Source organism: Podarcis bocagei, assembly GCF_964188305.1.
Source record: "Podarcis bocagei genome assembly, chromosome: 4".
NCBI classification, from domain to species: domain Eukaryota; kingdom Metazoa; phylum Chordata; class Lepidosauria; order Squamata; family Lacertidae; genus Podarcis; species Podarcis bocagei.
In genome coordinates this window covers 39,063,396-39,069,523 of record NC_138128.1, presented here as the reverse complement: position 1 = coordinate 39,069,523, position 6,128 = coordinate 39,063,396, and the positions used below count along the sequence as shown (strand labels likewise).

General features: G+C 53.6%; 1 long non-coding RNA gene across 2 annotated transcripts; it reads right to left on the bottom strand.

Annotated features, from left to right (window-relative positions):
- Positions 1–481: 481 nt before the first annotated feature.
- LOC308586326 lies at positions 482–5,543 on the bottom strand. 2 transcript variants are annotated; one of them, XR_014007814.1, is made up of 3 exons: positions 5,412–5,543; positions 4,392–4,464; positions 482–841 (listed from the first exon to the last, which is right to left on the bottom strand). It is a non-coding gene; the product is annotated as an uncharacterized lncRNA (long non-coding RNA). The 2 variants fall into 2 exon arrangements; XR_014007815.1 differs by lacking the exons at positions 4,392–4,464; positions 5,412–5,543 and adding an exon at positions 1,327–1,420.
- Between the last annotated feature and the right edge of the window lie 585 nt (positions 5,544–6,128).

Below are 6,128 nucleotides of genomic sequence, written 5' to 3'. Positions count from 1 at the left end.
TATGCTGGACATGAAACAAAAGGAGAATCAATACGTCGGCCTTTCCTGATGGCTGTGCTTTTGACTGTTCCTTTTGTTGCCAGCTGAGACTATTGGTACTATTGCTGTATGTTAATGAATCTGTGTTGTCCCATTAACCCACAGTCCATGGGCTTGCTGGATTTTGCTGGGCCTTTTCTTCCCTTTCCCTTTCTCTCCCCCCCCCACCCCAAACCTCTCCCTCGATCAATATTTGATGAGGGTAATTTCAAAGACTTGTTTAGTATGATCTCCACATAAGGAGTCCTTCAGAGTATTTATCACGTTGGAGGGATAATTACATTCAAATCCTGAGACACTGTTGCTAGGTTACTGCCGCTTGCCATTCCTCTAGCTTTTGTGTATTCAGAGTTCGGTCTCCCCCACCCCGCCCCGTTCGCTCCTCCTCCTTTGCTTGAGACCCTTTCAATATCAGGATTAACAGGGGGAGGAGGCATGAGGCTTAAGCCAAATGACCCTTTTAATGAAGCATAACAGGCCCATTATTGCCTCTGGTGAGCTCCATAGGCCATATTGGACAACGGCCGCCCGCTGGGGCCAGAATCCGGTGTGGAGATGAAGGGCTGTTGAATGATGCCGCTGAGACAGATTAGGGATGTGGGAGGGTGATAAAGAGGGCATATTGCTTCAGCAGAAGGCTCTGGGGATGGTACGACTCCATGGCAGGAATAATAACAGCGCCTTTCCTCTCCCCCTTCAGAATCCTGAATGGGAACAGAGTAGACGAGGACTTTCAAGTCTCCCTTAGAGGATGGTCAGAACTGGGTTTTCTCTACAGAAACAGCCTAGATCCATGTGGCACCTAGGATGGAACCAAACCGTTTGCTGGTGAGCACCAAGCACACAATTGTTGTCGGGGGTTTTACAGCATCATACCCCCAACCTTTTTCTGATGAAAAGAGGGATGTCCAATTCCATAAGGATAATTTTACTATTTATACCCCTACATTTGACTGGGTTGCCCCAGCCACTCTGAGCAGCTTCCAACATATATAAAAACAGAATAAAACATTTTTAAAACTTCCTTATATAGGATTGCAGCTAGGGGGTCGGATAACTCCAAACCCTCCAACATTTCTCCAGTGAAAATAGGGACATCCTAAGGAGATGTGGGACATTCCAGAATCAAATCAGAAACTGAGATGGCTCCTCTAGATCAGATACTTCCCTGGAAAATAGGGACACTTGATCTGCAGTGTTAGACTACACTTTGGGTAAAGTGTAGTCTAACACTGTATGAAAAGCCTTGGCCTGGTATTGGCCTTATTTGCACATCAGGCACCAAACAAGGTATGGTGTGAACGTGGAGGAACAACAGAGGGTAAAAGGGATTTGAGGTCAGGAGAATGGAGGCCATCCTACTACAGGTTGTCTTTTTCATGAATGGAATTTGTGACCTCATAATGTCAGTGCCTAGAGGTTGCAGTTCAAATGTCAATCCTACTCTTTTGCCCCATCTTGGTTATGAATATAGAGTAGGCACCAGCTGTTTAGCATCCAGTCTTCTGGCTTTGTCCGTGTCTAGGCTTCCCCCTCAAAGGTGAAGCTTTGGAGCCCTGATCTTTACCACACTGTCATTTGGTTACAAGGGACAGACATGGTGTGAAGTATGTGACATCAAATTGTCCAGCTGAAATGTAAGAGGGTTTGGCTATATAATGGGCTGGGCAGAGATGGGGTGAAGACTTAGCTTCACCCCGATTTCCAGAAGCTAAGAGACGGTGGAATGAGGTTTCAGTATGAGAAGCAAGAGAGCGGTGAGGAGGGATAGACAAATGTATCTCTCTCCAGTATATAACACATTTACATCTAGAAATCTATCTCTTTCCAGACTATGCAACATTTACATGTTTCTTCCCATAATTCTGTTCTCCTCAATTTCTGCCTTAATCTACATTTTTAAAAAAATGCCTCAAAACATGTATTTAATATGTATTCGAATGCATATTTGGATGTCTATTTTCTCTGAACATATATATGTACCGTATTTTTCGCCCCATAAGACGCACCGGCCCATAAGACGCACCTAGTTTTTTTGGGGGGAAATAAAGGAAAAAATTTTTATTTCCCCCCCAGGTGCGCTGCGCTACACCAGGAGCTTGGGGCGTGCGGAGCTCAGCGCGCCCCAAGCTTCTGTGTGCAGGCAAGGTCTCCGCTAGCGTGGGAGAGCTGGGCGCCTCTCCCAGGGCTAGCGGACCCCTGCGCTAATCCAGAAGCTTGGGACGAGCTGAGGTCAGCGCGCCCCAAGCTTCTGCGTGCGCGCAAGCAGTCCGCTATCCTTGGGATAGCCGCGGGGCTCTCCCAGGGCTAGCGGATCGCTGCGCTACACCAGGAGCTTGGGGCGTGCTGAGCTCAGCGCGCCCCAAGCTTCTGCGTGCGTGCAAGCAGTCCGCTATCCTTGGGATAGCCGCGGGGCTCTCCCAGGGCTAGCGGATCGCTGCGCTACACCAGGAGCTTGGGGCGTGCTGAGCTCAGCGCGCCCCAAGCTTCTAGGTGCGCGCAAGCAGTCCGCTGCCGCCCTAAGCCTCGCGCACCCGGTGGGACCTCCTGCCGGGTGCACGAGGCTTGCAGACACTCGCCCGAAGCAGGGAGAGCCCTCCGGAGGGCTCCCCGTGCTTCGGGCGACAGGCTGCCTCCCCAAGCCTCGCGCACCGGGCGGGACCTCCTGCCGGGTGCGCGAGGCTTGCAGACACTCGCCCGAAGCAGGGAGAGCCCTCCGGAGGGCTCCCCGTGCTTCGGGCGACAGGCTGCCGCCCCAAGCCTCGCGCACCGGGCGGGACCTCCTGCCGGGTGCGCGAGGCTTGCAGACACTCGCCCGAAGCAGGGAGAGCCCTCCGGAGGGCTCCCCGTGCTTCGGGCGACGGGCTGCCGCCCCAAGCCTCGCGCACCGGGCGGGACCTCCTGCCGGGTGCGCGAGGCTTGCAGACACTCGCCCGAAGCAGGGAGAGCCCTCCAGAGGGCTCCCCGTGCTTCGGGCGACGGGCTGCCGCCCCAAGCCTCGCGCACCGGGCGGGACCTCCTGCCGGGCGCGCGAGGCTTGCAGGCATTCGCCCGAAGCAGGGAGAGCCCTCCGGAGGGCTCCCCGTGCTTCGGGCGACGGGCTGCCGCCCCAAGCCTCGCGCACCGGGCGGGACCTCCTGCCGGGTGCGCGAGGCTTGCAGACACTCGCCCAAAGCAGGGAGAGCCCTCCGGAGGGCTCCCCGTGCTTCGGGCGACGGGCTGCCGCCCCAAGCCTCGCGCACCGGGCGGGACCTCCTGCCGGGCGCGCGAGGCTTGCAGGCATTCGCCCGAAGCAGGGAGAGCCCTCCGGAGGGCTCCCCGTGCTTCGGGCGACGGGCTGCCGCCCCAAGCCTCGCGCACCGGGCGGGACCTCCTGCCGGGTGCGCGAGGCTTGCAGACACTCGCCCAAAGCAGGGAGAGCCCTCCGGAGGGCTCCCCGTGCTTCGGGCGACGGGCTGCCGCCCCAAGCCTCGCGCACCGGGCGGGACCTCCTGCCGGGCGCGCGAGGCTTGCAGACACTCGCCCGAAGCAGGGAGAGCCCTCCAGAGGGCTCCCCGTGCTTCGGGCGACGGGCTGCCGCCCCAAGCCTCGCGCACCGGGCGGGACCTCCTGCCGGGCGCGCGAGGCTTGCAGACACTCGCCCGAAGCAGGGAGAGCCCTCCGGAGGGCTCCCCGTGCTTCGGGCGACGGGCTGCCGCCCCAAGCCTCGCGCACCGGGCGGGACCTCCTGCCGAGTGCGCGAGGCTTGCAGGCATTCGCCCGAAGCAGGGAGAGCCCTCCGGAGGGCTCCCCGTGCTTCGGGCAACGGGCTGCCGCCCCAAGCCTCGCGCACCGGGCAGGACCTCCTGCCGGGTGTGCAAGGCTTGCAGACACTCGCCCGAAGCAGGGAGAGCCCTCCGGAGGGCTCCCCGTGCTTCGGGCGACGGGCTGCCGCCCCAAGCCTCGCGCACCGGGCGGGACCTCCTGCCGGGTGCGCGAGGGTTGCAGGCATTCGCCCGAAGCAGGGAGAGCCCTCCGGAGGGCTCCCCGTGCTTCGGGCGACAGGCTGCCGCCCCAAGCCTTGCGCACCCGGTGGGACCTCCTGCCGGGCGCGCGAGGATTGCAGGCATTCGCCCCATAAGACGCACCCCGATTTCCCCTTCATTTTTGGAGGGGAAAAAGTGCGTCTTATGGGGCGAAAAATACGGTATATATTTAAATGTGCATTTCCAAATAAATATTTAAATCCTTATCTTGATGTATTAACTCTCACCCAGACCTCTGAGGATAAAATTATGCCACCGGTGCGCTTTTTCACTGCAGGGTTTACACAGAGGTAAGCTTACAATGTAATCCTTCTAGGGCATAGTCACTTGCACAGTAGGAAACAACATCTCCACATTTCATGTATTTACAGCCACTCTCTATTTTCAGTACAAAAGGTGCCTGTGACGAAAAGGAAACAAGGAAAATTAATTTTACAAGCAGAATGTTTTGTTGTTGCTCTCACAAATGTAAGTAGGCGAGGCGGGAAAAACTCCTAACAAAAACTGATTCAGTGATGTAGATTTTAAGTGCCCAGACAGGGGGTAGACTTCAGCTATGCACTCTTCCAATTGCTCTATTTGTGAAAGCATTTCTGCTTTCCAGATGAAATGATTCCCTTTCTGCTCCACCATGTACTGTCCTGAGAGTTCTCCTAACCCCTCAAAAAGCCAATTTCGGTGGTGCAGGAGCATGCTGGGGGAGGAAAGGGGAAAAGCCCCATGATACTAGTGGAAGTCCTTGCTCATGGCTTCCACCGACAGGGCTGGTTGGGTGAATCCCACCCAGGGTGTTCTTTTTGAAAGGAAAAAAAAACCTGGGACAAAAATGATTCCAATTTTTTCAGTTTTTGCCGCTGGGGTTTTGTGTTTGCTCCAGCCAATTTTAATTTATTAGGATTTAAAAAATCACATGGCTTTTAAAACAAATAAGTTGTACCTCGGGTTAAGTACTTAATTCATTCCGGAGGTCCGTACTTAACCTGAAACTGTTCTTAACCTGAAGCACCACTTTAGTTAATGGGGCCTCCTGCTGCTGCCGTGCTGCCGGAGCACGATTTCTGTTCTCATCCTGAAGCAAAGTTCTTAACCTCAAGCACTATTTCTGGGTTAGTGGAGTCTGTAACCTGAAGCGTATGTAACCTGAAGCGTATGTAACCCGAGGTACCACTGTAATTGATATAGGTAGCAGAAGAAATGAATGCTGAGCTAAAATGGGTTGTTTTTCACAAAGGTTCCCCAAACTGTAATAATAGTAACAACAACAACAACAATAATAAAGCAATCCCCATTTCAACAATTTGAAACAGGGTTGAAAGTGTTCAACAATTCAGAGTGAGTGCTCCCTGCCTTCATTCTGAATTTGCCTTTGCAACAGAACAACATAGCTGATCTTGATGGGCTGCATCAAATGTCAGGAAACTCCAGATGTTGTTGAATGACAACTCCCATCATCCCTAGCCATTGGCCATGTCTTCCAGGTCTGGCGGGAAATGTGGTTCAGGCTACATGATGGCATTGTGCTATCATCATGTTGGCCATGACATCCCCTGTCGCTGCAATCCTATAAGCAAGAAGAAGGAAGCACTTTTCGGGGGGGGGGGCACAAAAGCAGTTGCTGATTGGACAGTAGACAGAAACTGAACCACTGTGAAAAAAATGAACAAGGGGTAGGTGGAGAAAAATCATCCCTTTAATACCCAAAATGTTTACTTGTGTGCAGCTGCTGCACTCAACTCCACCCCCAGCTCCTCCAATGTCCTGACATCTCCCCCCCCCCCATTCTTCTTCAGCAGGTGGCACCTGTGGGTACTAGTGGGATATTTTATTTGCCTTGGGTGCCAGAATGACTTGGTCATTCTGTATCACAGTATCACAGTATTTTAATATTTTTTGGAAGCCGCCCAGAGTGGCTGGGGAAGCCCAGCCAGATGCGCGGGGTAGAAATAATAAATTATTATTATTATTATTATTATTATTATTATTATTATTATTATTATTATTATTATTATTACTCTGCCTTGATGTGACAAGACACCACTTGCTGTTTTGCCCCAGGCAATAGAA